Genomic DNA, 18,475 nt, shown 5'->3' on the forward strand with positions numbered 1-18,475 from the left:
GTTGTTAGTATATTTTCTTTGTTATCGGGAAACTTACTTGTACAATAGAATTCAATGGTTGAACTCTCCCTCTCGATATTAGTATGGGAGGAGAGCTCTCATGGAAATTAAATAGGTGTGATGGAGTTGGTATGAGTCAATCAAGACTTGGGTAAGTGAGCCATTGTAATGATCCTGTAAATATACCCTTTCAATTTTAAAATAATTTTGGGTAGTTCTTTGAAAATGCACCTTTGTTGTAAGTTAATATAGTTTGTATATTTCCTTTTATTTGGAACTTTTTTGAATGCATGTTATAACCCATATGAGGGTTGTATAATCCTTCTTTAAGGTCAATTTACAAACTGAAGGATAGTGGAGACCAGATTGAAGGAGAGTCTATGGACAATATTTTCAGGCCAAAGTCCATACAATAGTATCAAGAAGGAGAGAGGTGACCACAGATCATCGCCTGGAACCACAATTACAAGACTACTCCATGGCATAAAATGAGTGTGGGTCAGCCCATGTGTGAGAAATCCACAAGGGAATGAGGAATTTAGATCATATTGAGCGATATAATGATAAGGTTGGGAGGAAACCTTTGGTAGCCCAAGAGAGGTAAAGTTCGAGAATGAGATAAAACTCGAGAAGAGTTGATTACATATCAAGTTTAATGAAAGAGTAAATCAAGGATGAAAGAAAGGAAGAAGGTCAGTGGAGGATTAATACATTCGGGAGTTAACCCTTTTTAGCCTATTCTTTTGAAATAAAAAATCCTCGGTACATCAAGTCTCGACTTAATGTGGGTCCATTCAACCAAGCTAAGGTCGGGTTCATGAGAACTTGATCTTAGTTGGAGAGTCAGGTGTATTGACTCATTTGGTGTGACACATTGAAATCTTGACCCCGAACTTACTATCTACCGTCGATACTGACACAACATCTTAGTTTTTGATTTTGTAGTGTAGCCAAGGTTTTTTACAACCCTCTTCATCACGTGGAAACTGCACACTTGGTCGATGATACATGGTGTGGACTTCAAGTCGAGCCCTAGTTTGAAGGATGGGTTGAGAACTGAGTGGGAGAAATCATCAATGAACTCAGATTCGGTGATACCTATCATTCCATCATGATCATGAGGACTATGATCCTGAGGTCGTAGCACTTATCACACAAATTTGTTTGGTTATATGTATTGTCTTCACGACTAGGGTTTGGACTATAACAACAATAGTGATGGTAATATTATTAAGCGCTTTAGCACGAGTCCTTGGTCAAGTAGAAGTGACAAAGCAGAGGGGAGTCTTATAAGGTGTAGGGGTGGGAGGACCAAAGAAGAAAGAGCCACAAATGCCACCTACTACCTAATACGTGATCACATTATCAAATTTGTTTTCAGCAAAGAGGATAGGAAAAAGCATTGTTATTCTTTTCATTTGGGCACCCTGCGAATCGATCAAAGAAGACATGAGAGTGTGAGGCAGTGGGAGGCTAAGAGAGGAGAAGGAAACATAAATATCCAGGGAAAATGCGTCAAAGATGTATAAGAGCTACAATAATTCTCCCTTGGACTAAGCTGATAAATGTTTGTGTTGCAGGGATTTCATAACCAGTGAATGCTCAAGAAATCTGGGGTGACAACAAGGAGATTGTTGGTAGAAAACCTGAGGAATTTCATACAAGGGAACCCAATAAAGAGGAACAAGGCTTTGAATAGAGCAACATGAGACTCGAGATACAAATATCTTAGAGGTAGAGGAACCCTAAGAGACAATCTAGCTTTTACTTCTCTTTTTATATTTGATAAGTGCGATTAGCAGCCATTGTAGCCAAAGAAGTCATGAAAGAGGGAGAAGAGCACGTGGAACTCTAAGAGGAGAAAGAGAAGCTAATAGAAGAGGAACCCTCATAGCAGGAGAAGCTGTGATAACTTTTGAAGAAAAGAGACCAATCATGTTCTCAGGGGTTGTGGCAGAAGGAACCCTTGCAGCAGAAAGGATGCATCTAATGAATTCCAGCTAAGGCTGGAAAGGAGGATGGGACAAAGGAATTCCTAGAGAAGGAGAGAACTGAGATGTTCTCAAGAAGTGAGCAGTAGGTGCAATAGCCAAAGAGGAGTAAGGAGTGCTCAAGTAGTTCTAGAGGAAGGAACCAAAAGAATACCAATAGCCAGGTGAGGTGAGGTGTTCGGGTAGAAAGTGAGGTGAGGCTTGTTACAGGCTAGGTTGTAACTCATGATGAGCAAAGAGAAGCTCATGAGGAAGGTTGAAGCAATGGCCATTACTAGTCATGATCCAGATATAAATGAGGGCCACAATCGAGGAAGGAAAGATGGAAAAGGAATTGGCATGAAGAGAAAAATGAGCCAAGAAGAGTTTGATAGGGAGATGGCTGAGTTGAAAGAAAGACTCAAAATAGTAGCTGCTATAAGAGAGATAGAAGGAAGACCGGAAGTATAAATTTCCTGTTAGAAAGAAGAGATTTAAAAAGAAGCCTAAAAAAATGGTGAAGGGGATAAAGTATGTGTTGAGTACTTTACTAATAGACCCCAGGGTTGTCGAACCTAAGGCTAACACAATTCATACTTTTGGACTTGGTGAAGATGACGATGATGATGAGAGGAGACTGATAGAAGGTCTCACAGACTATATAGAAAGTCCAAGAAAACAATTGATGTTAAGATCATCAACAGAGGTTCTGGTGCCTCATATTTTTAAAACCAGTCAATTGTGTCCATATGCAAGTCATGAAGGCCACAAAGGAAGGAAGCCATCACAAGCTCTCATTAAGAAAGAAGAAAATGGAAAATTGTCTCTAGTGTATAGAGGTGACAACAAAGTTTTGGAGTTAGCTCTGCAGAAGAATGAGGTGGATGCAACAAGGTGTCTAAATGTAATGCACATAGAGCAAAATGAAGAAACTGAGTTACTGGAAGAATTTCAGCCAACACCTGATGAACATGAAGTAGATTAATTAGCAAGGACTGAATCTTGCATGGGCATTGCAACCACAATTTCACTTGATTTTGCTGATTTGTATGATGATTTAAATTCCTTTAAAGGAAGAGTATAAAATCTAAAGGTGCGCATTCAACACACTAAACTAGAGTTGGAAGAGGGTATGGATGATAAATGTAACCAACAAGATGAAAGAGAAACATCGAGCCAACTTTGAATAAGAGTTTTTTGACTCTTCCATTAGAGGAAGACCATGAGAAGAAACTAAATCTAGATCAACGAGGTGGTTTGAAATCCCAGATCTCAAACGATGCCAGGGAGCCTTACATTTTTAGATGTAACAAATTGTGAATGGATGTAGGTTCCAAGAGTGATGAGAAAGGAAAACCACTTATAGCTATCATAATAATAAAATAATATGGGGGAGCACTCTTCCAGAACATTGGAAGAGGAAAGACATTGAAATTTGTCAAAAGAAATGATGAGATCACATTGTCTCACAAAAAGAACAAGGGAGAAATCAATACACATGCCATAAGTAATCAGTGGGGTACCATTGTGAGAACCAGTGGTTAGTGGCACATTGGGTTTTACTCTGGGCCAACAAGAGGATAAAATAAATGATCGACTGCAAGATATAGTTGTAATACTTGTGAATTTTGAAAAGGACAACATATAGGGGAAATGGATTAGTGTAAGGAAGTCATTCGATTCTAAACTGATAATTTAATTGCAAATGACAAGGGAGTTGAGGCAATAATGAGAATGTCCCAAATGAATAGATTTTTAATTCATTTAAGAAAAGAGGGGGAGAACATGATCAAGAGGTTTCCAGTATAAAATATGAGAGGTGGTAGCAGTACAATCCAACTGAAGGCATGAATGGACATCGAGACTGATAGGATGTTGTTATTGATGAGAGGGGTGCATAAGAGGAGATACAACAAAAGGAGGAAGACAACTAGTGGTACAAATGACTATGTGATATTGCATTGGACATTCATATGGGGAATTTCCAAACCAAATATGGGATCTTGGAAAGTTGAGGTTAGCCATGGAGAGGCAACACAACCTAATGCATGGACATCAACAACAATTTGTATGGGACCTAGGAGGGGTATACTAATTGAATGCCCTTGACCAGGAGGTCATGGAAATTTTTGATTTGGGGAGTTTGATGTAGGAGCATCAGTGCCAGCCAACCAATTATTTTTTTCTAGGTTGAAGGGGGTCGCAAAACCTCCAAAGAAAAAAAATATTTCTTCAAGTTTGTATAAAATTATGTAAATTGATGTAAACATAGGTGTACATATTTTAGAAGAACATGTGTGGTTAGTTTGTTTCACTAAGTTGGTTTATTGGCCAAATGGGTCTTTGTAATAATTCCAAGCCCCAACCTCAGTGTTAGGAATTTTTGAATTTTTAGGATAGGTGTCCATTTGTGTTGGTTGTTAGGATATTTTCCTCATTAGCTGGAAACTTATGTGTATAATAGAATTCAATGGTTGGTCCCTATATCTATCGATAAAAGTATGGAAGGAGAGCTCTCGAGGAAATTAAATAGGTGTGATGGAGCTGGTATGAGTCAAGTAAGACTCATGCAAGTCAGCCATTGTAATGATCTTGTAAATATGCCCTTTCAATTTTAGAAGAATTTTGGGTAGTTCTCTACAAATGCACCTTTGTTGGAAGTTAATATAGTTTGTATATTTCCTTGTATTTGGAACTTGTTTGAATGGATGTTAGAATTCGTCTGAGGGTTGTATAATCATACTTTAAGCACAATTTACAAACTGAAGGATAATGGAGACTGAAACAAAGGAGAGTTTATGGATAGTATGTTTAGGCCAATGCTTGTACAATAGTATCAAGAAGGAGACAGGTCACCATAGATCATTACCTTAGAGGGCTACTCCACTGCGTAAAGGGAGTGTGGCTCATCCCAAGAGCGAGAACTCTGGAAAGGAATGAGGAATTTAAATTAGATTGAACTATAGAATCATAAGCTTGGGAGGAAGCCTTTGGAATCCCAAGAGAGGTAAAGTTCATGAATGGGATAAATCTTGGGAAGGGTTCATTAGAGATCAAGTTTAATGAAAGAGTAAATCGGCAATAGAAAGGAAGTCGGTCGATGGAGGATTAATAGAGGTCAGGTGTCTGCCTTTTGTATCCTATTAATTTGAAATCAAAGCTGTCGAGTACATTGGGTATCGACTTAACGTGGGTCCATTAAACCAAGATAAGGTCAGGTTAGTCGAGACTTGATATTAGTCGGAGAGTCAGTCATATTGACTCAGTTGGAGTGATGCATTGAAATATTGATCCCTGACTTACTGCTTACCATCAATCCTGACACGAAATCTCAGGCACTGGTTTTGTAAGGCTTGTTGCAGCCCTGTCCGCCACGTGGAAAATGAACACTTGGTCAATGCTACATGGTGTGGACTTCAGGTCGAGCCCTAGTTCAAATGATGGGTTGAGAACTGAGTGGGAGAAACCATTGATGAGCTTAGAGTTGTTGATCTCTATCATTTCATCATGACCATGAGCACTGCAATCCCAAGGCCGTAGAAACTAACACCGAATTTTTTTTGGTTATTTTTATTATGTTTGCAGCCAAGGCATGGACTACGACAATAGTAATTTTGGATATATTGTTAAGCACTTTAGCAAGAGACCTTGGTCAAGTAGAAGTGACAAAGCGTAGGGGAGCCTATTGAAGCCCCGAAAATCGGGTCTACAATAAGGGGGATACCCACACGGTCCGGACCTTGAAAGCAGCTCCTTTTCTGTTTGGATGGTGGGTCCGACTGGGGATAATGGGACTAGTTTCCCAATTTGTGTGTGTGATAAGAGTTGATATTTACCTTTCTAAAGATTTCTAAATAGAATGCTTTTAATCTAAGTCTAATTTAAAACATGCAATTATACTCTAATGAACAGAAATATCTAACTCTAAAACTAACCTGAGATTTAACTTTTTGCTTATGTGATTTAAAATAGTTTCTAACAGCAATTGGTAATAAAGATCATTCAATCGCTATGAGAAAAGAATTTATTAAAAATGAATTGTTTCGTATAATAAATTAGCCGAAACAATTGTGAGAAGCATATCACATAATAAGTCATTCATACATTAAGCATAAACAGAATAGTCATCACCATACAAAAGTGCCAAATGATAACTCAAACATTCAAGGCTTCATATATAAATAACTAAACATAAAATATTACTTTGACACATAAGCAGAAATTATTAAGAGATAAAAGTACCATTGATAACAATTTCTACTCATGAGCTTTAGCAATATAGATTTATCTCTTCCTAATTCAATATCTACTAAGAGTATAGAAATGCATTTCAGTAGCAGACATTAAACACAAATATCAATAAATCTTGTTCCATTCATTCATCAAAACCTCCTCTGAGGGTGCAGAAGTGCATGTTCTGAGGAAACGTTTTTCACAAATTTCAGGACCCCTCTCTAAATGCATTAGAGGGGTTAAAATAGTTTATTACAAAAATATAGGAGGAGTTTTAAATGACCGTCCTCTTCTAAGGAAAAAATAAATAAAAAATAAAACTAAAATTGTATCTAGAAATTAACTATCTATGTATCCGTTCTCTGAGATCGCAAGCATTTAGCATCGGCTTGAGGAGCGTCGGTTGGCCGACCTCTAATTTTAGTTGTCCTGTGAAAACAAAATCGGCAAGTGCTAGTGCTATCTTCTCGGCAAAGTTTGTAAGGCATTTGAGAGTCACGCATTGACTGTGCGATTTAACCAAGTACTGCCAGTAAGTGTCCCAATTCAACTTGGTTAACTTCTTGATGGACTCTGCCTTTTCCTCAGCTTTCTGTCTCCAGCTTGTTTGCAGTTGCTGTGCCTTTGGGAGAAATCCCGGAGTGGTTTCTAATATTAGGTTTTCTCTATGAAGTTTTTCATTGAAATAGTTAATGATGTTGTTAGCCGCTGTCACTACCTGTTCTGACTTTTTAATCTGTGCATCCCACTTATGGAAAAGCATTTCTTTGTGGGCTTCATTGATTCTGAGCAAGCCTGCTTTCTTCCCTTCCTCTGATTCCTGCCATTTCAAATAATCAGAAATTCTTTTATCAATCAAATCATAATCGAGTCACAAATCCATGACTTGATTTGTAATTTTATCACTCATCTCGCAATGGGAACTCCATTGCGATATTCTTTGGCATAATGCCTCTTGCTGTTGCAAGAGTTGGTCGTTTAAGGCAAGGGCTTCTGAGACAAACTCTGTAATTTTGGGGTCATCTCTATGCAATTCTAGCATAGTCTGTAATTGATTTTCCTTTTCGGCCAAATTGTTCTGATACCCCAGTTGCATCTGTTGAAAATCTTGTTGTAATTTTTCTAACTTCTCCTCTACTTCTCGATTGGCACTAGCCTGCTATAGCTATTGCTGCAAAACTTGGATTTGTTCCTCTCTATCCTTAAGTAATTGTTGTACCTCGGACGCTTTATCAATGGTAGCAGAAGCATAGGCTCCTGCGATTTGGGATAACTTAGTCAGATTTTCAATAGGGTCAGTGGTAGGGTCTCGCCAAAGGACATCTAGCTGCTCTGCCTCAGGTGAGAGCACACTGTCCAATTTCCTTTTCTTTATTTATCTTCTTACCATTGCCTTGTGCTGCGGACTATAAAATACATCTAGAGGAGGAATCTCCTCTATCTTGAGCATGATTTCAGACGATGGGGTAATGGGAATATGCTCCATTTCTGGAGCATTGCTGACTGTTCCAATGACCATATCTGTCATTGTCTGCACTGTATTCTCAAGTGTCTTCGTGTTCTGCTCCTCAATATTAATCAATTCATTGAATGTTTCCCACTCTTTATCTAGCTCAATTCTCACTGGCTTTGGTGGTTGGATGAGGGGAGGGGGAACCTTTACCTGTGGTGTAGTCAAGACCTGTTGCTTTGGGCGCTCTTTAGATTGGGCAGTATCTCTAACTGACCCTTCACTTTTATTATGGTCGCTCTCGGACCGCTTAGAGTGTTTTGGTGATTCTTTCCCAGACTTAGACCTAGACTTGTCTATACCCGAACTTCCACTTAAACTGATATTGGGAGTTGGCTCCCTTATTGGTTCTAAGCGCAACTTATCCAAGGGGATGTTTGCTAGTCTCCTTTCTCTGTACAATTTGAATTCTTGGAATTCCGCTGGGGGAAATTGAATTTGAGCCATATGAAAAACTTCTTTCAGTGTGCTTTTCTGTTGGAAGATATCATCAAAAAGATCATCTTCTTTAGAAAATACTTTTATCTTGACAGCAGTAGTAAAATTCTTAATGACATCAAAGGGGTCAAATTGTCTCCCTGGAAACTTGAACAGTCGTAGACTTAGCATATTGTCTACTTCTTTGAATGCATGACCTAAATCAAATAGTGAAAAGGCCCCACAGGCCATAGGAAATTGCGGTTAGATGGCCTTCTTCTTGTCTTTCAACTCTTTGCTCATTCCTCCCACCCCATAGGTCTGGTAGGTAATTTCTTGAGCCAGTAACTTATTAGGAACATATAAGGGTAGCACATGAGGGGAAGCAATGCTTCCAAATACTCTAACATAGGTGAAAAATTCTTCCCCAAACCATCTTCCGATAGGGAGAATATCAACTTCTGCTTCAAGGGAAAATCTTGGGGCGTCCCTATTATACAACATTCTGTGAAGAGGTAACATAATTCCATGACAAATTCTGTAAAAATACGGGATGAACTTGGAATCCCACAATTCTTTATGATAAATGTGAATGGGCAAGGGATTCTATATAGTCCACTTCCAACCCATTAAAGGAAATTTGGAAACATAACAGATTGCATCCATAACATAAGCAGCTAAAAAGAAAGGAGGATAAATCCTCTGAGAGGTAGTTCTTTTAGATTGGTAGTTCCAAATAGCCGAAGCTAAATTATCAGACAATATCTGAGCCGAATCCATAATAGTGGCGTTAGTGGCCACATCTAATAGGGGTATCCACTCGGATGAAAATTTGTTGATGTCAGGCCTTCCAAATAACCTACATAGCATAGCAGCAGCAAAACAATACGTGGAGGAGAGGGAACCAGTACTGTACATATCGTGTTTGTCCCTTTTCAATGGTTCTTCCCTTGCTGACCAGTTCTTGGTGCACTCCACCAAATCTTTGTTTTCTTTGGCAAACTTCTCCACCAACTATTTGTTGTAGCTTGCCTGCGGCTTTGGTAGATGATACATAAGCCTTAAATCTTGTGGGGTGAATGACCCAATGAGGTCTTGGCTCCGAGACTTGAATTGTCTGTCTGTTATATCAGCACTGTCCGGTAGCCACTTGACCATATCTGTGTATGGAAGTATTTTAGGCCTTGCCGCTATTCGATGAAGGAATGAACATGAAAGTTCAATAATTTATGCCTTAGATGACCCGCGTGAGTCTGCTGTTGCTTTAACTTCCATAACTCTGGGGTTTTCTTCTTCGAGAAGACTGTACATGCCTTCCCAAGTGGTTATGCTAGCATCTCTGGTACAGGTGGTGTCTGTGAATAAGGGCGTCATCTCTTTGTCCTCAGCAACTGGAGCTTTTCCCTTCTTTCCCATTACATTCTGCACACTGTTGCATATATTATTCTGCTTGCCGCTCCTGCAAGTTTTGAAGTAAAGAAAGAATAATGGTAAGAGATAAGGTGACAGGAAAGCTCTTAATTCCAAAATCATATCAAATATATCACCCTACGTGAAACAACCTTTTGATCAGATCTAAATCTTATCTCATAAATGACCATCAATAAACCACTAAGTTGACATTAATGCCCATAACTCGGTATCGGATTACGAGAAATACTTTATTGAACAATGAGCCCTGTCGATCTGCGATAAAGCGATTTTGCGATTTGCTTCGCAATATCGCAGATTGCAATATCGCTAATCCTTTTCGTTAACAATCATTTATTACCTTATGCGTCTGTAAGATTCGATTTGCGAGATGCCTTATCGCATATTGCTGGATCGAGATATTTTATCTTAGGTGATACTTGCGGCATATGAAATCCGCGATGTGCGATGAGTATTTAAGGCGCGCGATCTCGTATCATCGCGTTTTCACAATTTCGAAAGTTTGTTTATATGATGTCCTCCATTACCCTTTGCGATGCGATGTTTTATTGTTAAGAGAACGATTTTATTCGAAAATTATCATAAAACTTAAGTTTTTGGGTTTTGCGGATGTGTTTCCTAAGTTTATGATAGTGTGTTTTATTCAAAGGGAAATATAAGTGTTAGTTTTTTATTTTTTTAGAAAAGGGTCCCCATTTATTTAGTTTTATTACTAATGCTAAATAAAAAGGGGGGGTTGTTGCTGGTCACAACAATTGGCGATTCACTAGGAAGAACCACTTATCTCTGATTATCTTTTGAATTTTCTAAACTTCCAAAATAGAAAAGCTTTTTGGAAAATCAAACTTTGTTATAGAAATATAAGGTGCATCATGCTTTCAGCCATTAATGGTAGTTTGTTTCTTCCGTGTTAACTCTGATTATTTTCTTCCCAAAGCTAGTCATTGTATTTACATCAGCCACTACTTAGTTTATAAAGATAAAAACAAAGACTTCTCTGTAGATCAGTTTTAAGTATGCTCATTTGTCGTAGGTAGAGCCTCTGCTGCCAGCAGGCATTCATAGCCTCGACAGGGTTACCTATTACCCAGCAATGATCTTGTATCCTACTTGGAGAAATATACAATTTTCAAAGATAAATCCATATCCACACTTATTGCTTTTTTTTTCTTTTAATTCTTAAAGAACAATGTCTTGGTTTGGTAGCCAAATTATGACAATGCCATTCACTTGATTTATAAATTTGCTAAACAAGTTGGCTCGTGATGAGACCCCTTGTCTTTTGATTGCAACAATCTTGAGTCATTGCCCTGTTTTGGTATGCAGTTTTGGCAATGTCAGCAAGTTATAATATCTATGATCATGATAAGTCGGCTCGTGATGAGACCTCTTATTCTTTAAGTCTATAGTGTATCATTGGATTACTCCTTGAAACTCGTAATTCCCTAGGTGGGGAGGAAGTCATTGGTTCCTTAAGAATAGCTCTGGACGAAAATTATAGAGTTTTTGGAAACAACTTTTCCACAAAGAACCTTTGTTTTGTTATTGGTGATTTTCATTGGCTGATATAAAACAAATTCCCACTAAAGGTTTATTTTTATCAAAATTCGTAAGGCTGAAGCTAGTAACATTTCCAGGCTTATATCATTTCACTGTATCTTTCAATAATAATGATCGATTTTCCAAATTAGTTCTATTTATACAAGCGAAAAACAAAATCTAAAAGAAACACTAATCTTTTTCGTGAATTCCAAAGGTAACCATTTACAACCTGTTTTATTTTCAAAATAAAGCTATAAACAATAATTTACAAAAATAGAAGAGGTAATCTTCTATGGAAAGTATTTTTTAAGGATCTGCCCATTAACAGGTAAAGATTCTCTTTTCCCTGCTAAATCTTGCAACATGAAAGTCGATGGACCTATAATTTCAGCAATTTGGAATGGTCCAAGCCACATTCATTGGAATTTAGAATGTTTGCCTTTTTCTTCATGAGCCTTATCCCATTTCAATACTAAATCTCCAATTTGAAAATCCTTCCTAGATACCATGTTTGAATCGAAGGAAGCCTTTACTAATGCTTGATGATGAGCGTGTGTGATTTTAGCTTGTTCTCATTGCTCTTCTAGCTTAAGGATCTGTAGTTGTCTTAGTTGTAAAGATGAAGTTGGTGTTTCGTCAATAAATTGAACTAAGGCCAAAGAAGGAATTGCTAGATGAGTTGGGAGAACTACTTCTTTCCCATAAACTAAATTAAAGGGAGAAGTGCCAATGGAGGCTTTCTGTGTTATTCGGTCTGCCCAAAGAGCATACATCAAAGATTTGTGCCAATTTTTATGATTCTGATCGATGGTTCGCTTAATGATTCTGATTAAGTTTTTATTCGTTGATTCGGCCAACCCATTCCCTTGTGGGTAATAATTGGAAAAATATTTAAGCTTAAAACCTCTTTTAAGTGAAAATTCAGTCATAGCATTGCCAGAAAAATATGATGCATTATCAAACATTAAAGCATAGGGTAAACCAAACCTAGTAATTATGAACCGATCTATGAAATCAATGACGTGTTCAACATTAGCTGTCTTGAGAGGAACTTCTTCTACCCATTTAGTAAAATAATCTATAGCTGTCAGGATATACCTATGTTGTTTAGAAGAGTGAGGAACGATCTCACCTATTATATCCAATCCCCATTGATCAAAGGGTTGATCGATATTGACTGGTTGTAAAGGCAGAGATGGTTTCTTCTATCTTCCAGCAGTAGTTTGACAAACTTGACATTTCCTTACATAGCTATGCGCATATTTAAATAGTGTAGGCCAATAGTATCCTACGCGCAAAATTTTATGTGTTGTAGCATCTCCCGCATAATGTCCACCTACTGGTCCATCATGGAGTTCCTGCAACACCTTTTCAGCTTCAGATTTCTCAAGACATCGAAGGAGAATAGAAACATAATTTATCCTAAAAAGTATATCGTTTACGAGTTGATACTGCTTAGCCTTCAATCTTAGGCCTCTTTTCTTTGTATAATTTAGATTTGAAGGAGCATATCCATTCTTTAGATAAAATATGATATCAACATATCTCGATTCAATATCGTTTAGGCTTACCTCATACATTTGTACTTCTTGATCAGGAGATGGTATTTTAGAAATAAGCGATGCTCCAGCCAACATTTTGCAAAAGCCTTGACCTTTTACGATATTTGCTAGCTTGATCTCAACGTCGTATTCTTGTAAGGCAGTGACCCAATTTGCTCTCTTTTCACCCACGTCTTTCTGTACTAAGATATTTCTTACCACTGGAAATGGCACTATGATCTTTGTATGGGTTTTAAGAAGAAAGGGTCTAAAATGTTTGATCGCTTTGAAAACAACATAAGCTTGTTTCTCAACGTCAGAATAATTTAATTCAGCCCCTTGCAAATTTGAACTAAAGAAGGCAATTGGGGCTTCCGCCTTGTCTTGATTGGCTTGAGTGAGTATTGCAGCATATGATTTATCAGAGGAAAATGTATACAAAATAAAAGGATCGGAAAAATTTGGAGTCGCTAAGGATGGGGCATTAACAATCACTTGCTTAATCAGATTAAACGCTTCATATTCTTCTTGGCCCCATTTGAAGAGTGAATTCTTCTTGATCATTTCTTGTAATGGTGACACAATCCTTGAGAAGTCTGGAACAAATATTTTAACAAAATTAATCTGGCCAAGGAAGGATTGCATGGCTTTCTTATTATGTGGTAAGGATATTTCAGAAATCTCCTTAATTCTATCGGGATCAATATGGATTCCAGATTTTGACACTATAAATCCAAGAAGTTTTCCTTCACTTAATGCAAAAAAGGACTTTTTTGGATTAAGTGAAATTCCATACCTTTGACAACGTTGGAAGATCTACTTTAAGTCTCTGAGGTGATTACCACGTTTTTTAGAATATACTGTTATATCATCCAAGTAAATCACCATTGATTTGTTTACTAATCCCTTAAATGCAATATCCATCTCCCTTTGAAATGTGGCACCAGCGTTAATCAACCCAAAAGGAATCTTTTGATATGCATAAGTACCCCATTTGGTTCTGGATGTGGTTTTTAGCTGATCATTAGGATGAACCAAAACTTGGTTGTAGTTGGAGAAACCATCTAAAAAGGACATTAATTCTGATCTTCCAACCGCTTGCAATATTTGTTCCATAGGAGGCAGGGGAAAATTATCCTTTTGGCAGGCTTTGTTAAGATTTTGAAAGTCAATACAAATTCTAATATCTTCGTTTTTCTTTCTTACTGGAACCAAGTTGGAAACCCATCTAGAATGTTGAACGGGAAAATAATTTTGGCTTTCAATAATTTATTGAGCTCATATTTAATCTGACTTTCCAGATTAGGATGGATCTTCCTCAGCTTTTGTTGGACAAGTTTTTCATCAGCTATCATTGGGATAGTATGCTGAATGATTGAAGTGTCGTAAGTCTTAAGGTCATCGTAATTCTAGGCAAAGACACTTTTATACTGTTTCAGGAGCCGAACAAAGGCTAATTTTTCTTCTGGGGCTAAGCCAAGACCTAGGTTGATATTCTGTGGCTTGGTATCTATTCCTAGATTTACTAATTCATAGTTCGGAGTTGAACTCTGAAGATTTGAATTGGTAGACCTTTTAAATTTGTCTTTCAAATCGTATAAGTCTTCCAACTTGACTACAGATTTTGGTACAGCATTATTAGTGCTTTCTTGTTGTAACTGCTTGTCATGTTGGTCTTCATCAATTATCTTATTAGTGTAAGATCCTTGTGATGTTAGGAAACTTACAATATCAGGGTCATCGTTAAAAATTCCCTAGTTGGTAACATTATCGGGGATGGAGGGCCTAAAGATTAATTCGATTGAGAATCTGTCTGGGCTATAGTCTTCTGAGGGAATGAGCTTGGAAGCTACATTAGCCAGGAGGTCAGCACTAGCATTTTGGAGTCTGGGAATGGATGAAATATTGAATGCTATAAAATGTTCAGTCAGATCTTGTACTAAAGATTGATAATGCTTTAAATGACCTGATAGACAATGTATAGTATTTCGTACCTATTTAATAAAAATCTCAGAGTCTCTGAAGACTTGTAGATGCTTGATATCTAATCCAATTGCCTTGTATAGTCCTTGGACTAGAGCTTCATATTCTGCAGTGTTGTTTGTACAATCAAACTCGAATCTACATGTTAGCATAGTTTTATTCCCTTCTGGACTAACTAATACACATCCTACTCCTACTCATCATTAGACTTAGAACCATCAAAAAATAATTTCCAAAATAAAGAAGTATTTATAGGATTATCTACGAAATTAACGCATTTAGAACCATTTGTTTGAGAAAAGTTTTCTACTTGAGATAGAACAGAATGTTCGAAGTAAGGCGAAGTATGAGCATTAAAATTTCCTAAGAAAGAGTCAACAGAATAGTTTCCAATTATATGTTGGCATTATGATTCAGGTGTTGTACTTGATGGCAAACTCTTTCAGATGGTAAATCAAGAAGGACGCAGGAAATTTTGTTCAGCAAGTGCGTCCCCGCAGGTATTCCATACAGAACCCGCGTCCAGGGACGCTGGCCAGCCGTTCAGAAGGTGCGTCCGCCCAGTGCACACATTTCAAGGTAGAGAAAAGCTCGTGGGGGCTTCTTGTGTGGTATCTAGCCGACGGTTGCGTGTTTCTATGGTGTCGGCTCGTGGTATTGTTCCACGCTTTGGGGAGAAGCTTGCCTATATAAAGCAAAGGAGTTCATTTGGATTATGCATCATCTTGGTTGATCATCTCTTGGTGTGATCTAGTCCATATCTTTAAGGGTAAATCTTCTAATGGACTACGATCTATATGGCGCATGATCAGATCTGTGGATCTGAGTGTTTGGGTTGGTTCTGAAGTCCTCTTATCTTCTATATCTAAAAGGACGCAGATTCAGTGAAGGGAAAGTGCGCCGGGACGCAGTACAGTAAAGGATCAGGTGCGTCTCTGAAGCGAAGGACGCGGCGCGACTGTGGTATTGGGTGCGTCTCTGAAGCAAAAGACGCGGCGCGATAGTGTTGATGTGTGCGTCGGTCGCAGACAAGCAAAAGTAACAGTGCGTCTGCACGCAGAACAGCATAAGGTATACTGCGTCCAGTCGCAGGCCACAGAAAGAAAATATGCGTCCCTGTCTCAAGATGATCTGTTAACTGTATATTTCTGTTCATAAGGTGTTCTGGGTTGTTTCTGTAATTACTGATCTGATATCTGTAGTAGACTGTATCTGTTGTATACTTGTTGATCATTTTGAAAAGAAGTAGGGGGTTGTAGCTCCCTTCCAGGAGAAGTCTGGAAAACAAGAAAGAGTTGTAGCTCTTTGCAGGTTGCAGCCTGCGTGCTGGTAAAGGACTACACCAGTACAAAATCATTGTAAAAAGAATTTCTTGAAAGAAGATAGAGACATTATTGCAGCAGGTGGTTTTTCTCCCGCATTGGGTTTCCACCTTACATCTTGTGTTCTTTGGTGTGACTGTCTATTTTCTTTATTCATGCTCATTGTTTTATGGTACTGATATGCAAGAATATTTCAAAAGATCAAATAAGGAAGATTTGGTAAATTGCTAGATAATACTGATTCCCCCCCCCCTCAGTATTATTTCCAACAATTGGTATCAGAGTAGGTCCTTCAGAACAGCTTGATCGCTTGAAGGTAGATCGTTCATCATGAGCAACTACGAGAGAGAAGCATCAATCAGGCCACCCGTCTTCGATGGAACAAACTTCAATTATTGGAAGGTAAGAGTTACTGCATATCTTCAATCTCTTGGTACAGAAGTTTGGAACATTGTAGAATCAGGCTATGCCTTTCCTTCAGTTACTCCTACAGATCCAGCTGAGAAAAAGCAGTATGAAACAAATGCAAAAGCAGTCAGTACTCTATTAGGAAGTATATCTCAAACAGAGTTCATGAAGGTCATGCACTTCAAATCAGCAAAAGAGATATGGGACAAAATGATCACTAGCTATGAAGGAGATGAACAGGTAAAAGAAGCTAAACTTCAAACTCTCAGGATTCAATATGAGACTCTCAAGATGTATAATGATGAAAGTGTGGCTAATTATTTTCTTCGAGTAGATGAGATTGTTAATTGTATGAAAAATTTGGGTGAAGAAATAAAAGAGACTATAGTAGTTCAAAAGATTCTAAGATCTTTATCTCCCAAGTTTGAATCTAAAGTATCTGCAGTAGAAGAAAAGGAAAATCTCCGTGTTCTCACTATGTCTCAGCTGCATGGAATTCTAACTGCTTATGAAATGAGAAAGGGAGGTCCATCAGACAGAAGGGAAGCTGCTTTTAAAGCATCAGGCAAAGAAGATCACTATGAAGCATGTCATGTTCCAGAAGAAGAGGAAGAAGAATCAAACTTTGTCAGAAATCTTCAAAGGGGTTCTGGAAGGTTCAGAGGTAAGCTACCTTTCAAATGTTTTGCTTGTGAAAGAGTAGGTCATTATGCTGCAAAATGCTCTTATAAGGATAAAGGAAAGGAACCAGTTAGATGGAACAAGAAACAGGGTACAAATAAGAAAAGCTACTACACCCATGAAGATAGCGATGGCTTATCAAACAGTGATGAAGATGAACAAGGTAACAAATATAGATTGTTAATGGCATTTGAAGATGATAATTATGAGGATGCTATAGATGTGGATAACCTTTATGATGAAATTACTAGACTCAAGAGATGTATAGAAGAAAAGAACATGATTATTGATACTCTACAATTTCAGATTGATGAAAAGGAAAAACATCTTGAAAAATTAGAAGGTGAAATTGTTGGTCTTAGAAAAGAAATTGAGAAAACAAAAACTATTAATCTCAAGTTTGTCAAAGGATCTGAAACGTTGAATGAGATTATCAGTGTGCAGCGATCTCCTCTAAATAAGACAGGTCTGGGCTACAATGGAGAAACTTCTCAAGCTTCCACTTCAAAAAGTTATCTTGATGCAGCAAGAAGAAATGAGCAAGAACACAAGGAAGATCATCAGGTAAAGCAGGGACAAACTTCAAACTATCAGGGGCAATCCAGCTTAAGGGTGAACAAAAGCCACAACCAGCCACAGGTAAAACCTTCTCAATTTGGTTCAAGAATAGATGAAAATAGAAATTACAATCAGTCGGCTGGTAGATTCAATAATCGCAGAAACTTCTTCAATGGACAATGCTTTTCTTGCCATAACTTTGGTCACAAAGCAGCCCAATGTGTTGCGTATAAAACAATCATGACTAGGGAAGCTCAAAAACAAAGAAGCATGACAGGGAATACAAAAAGGACCTATAACAATTTTTCAGCTCTTGAAAATGAAGTTGAATGCTCTATTTGCAATAATTTTGGACATGAAGATGTTGAATGTAGAAGCAGGTTTCCGGAAAGAAAGGTACAAGAACAAAAAAGGGAACAAACCTCAGGCACCAAAACATGGAAAATAAAGGAACCTCAAACAGAAAGATGTGGGATAGCATTCTATGCAGAAGGACAAGAAAATCTATGGTACATTGACAGTGGATGTTCAAAGCACATGACAGGTGATAAAGAAAAACTTGAATCTTATTCTAATTTAGAAAAGGGAAAGAAAGTCTCTTTTGGAAATGATACTCCTGCAACTATAAAAGGAAAAGGTATTGCTCCTTTAAAAGAAGATGTTAAGGCTGGAAATGTTTTGTTTGTTGATGGACTAAAGCATAATCTTCTAAGTGTAAGCCAGATGTGTGATCAAAGAACCGAGGTTATATTCAGATCAAATGGATGTCTTGTTCGTGATCTTGATACAGGTAAAACAGTTCTCAAAGGAAAAAGAACTTCAAATAATCTATACATTTTTGATGAAGAACAACAACAATGCTATTTAAGCAAGGATGAA

The 18,475-nt window shown here is 37.8% G+C and overlaps 1 protein-coding gene across 1 annotated transcript in view; it reads right to left on the minus strand.

The window, feature by feature from the left end:
* Nucleotides 1-18,475, minus strand: part of LOC149219889 (glutamate receptor 3.3-like) — a 142,607-nt gene that overhangs the window by 100,994 nt on the left and 23,138 nt on the right. The window lies entirely within an intron of this gene.

The sequence above is a fragment of the Pinus tabuliformis genome, chromosome Q (assembly GCF_031772625.1).
Source record: "Pinus tabuliformis cultivar Carrire ecotype Pingquan chromosome Q, CPIR1, whole genome shotgun sequence".
NCBI lineage: Eukaryota > Viridiplantae > Streptophyta > Pinopsida > Pinales > Pinaceae > Pinus > Pinus tabuliformis.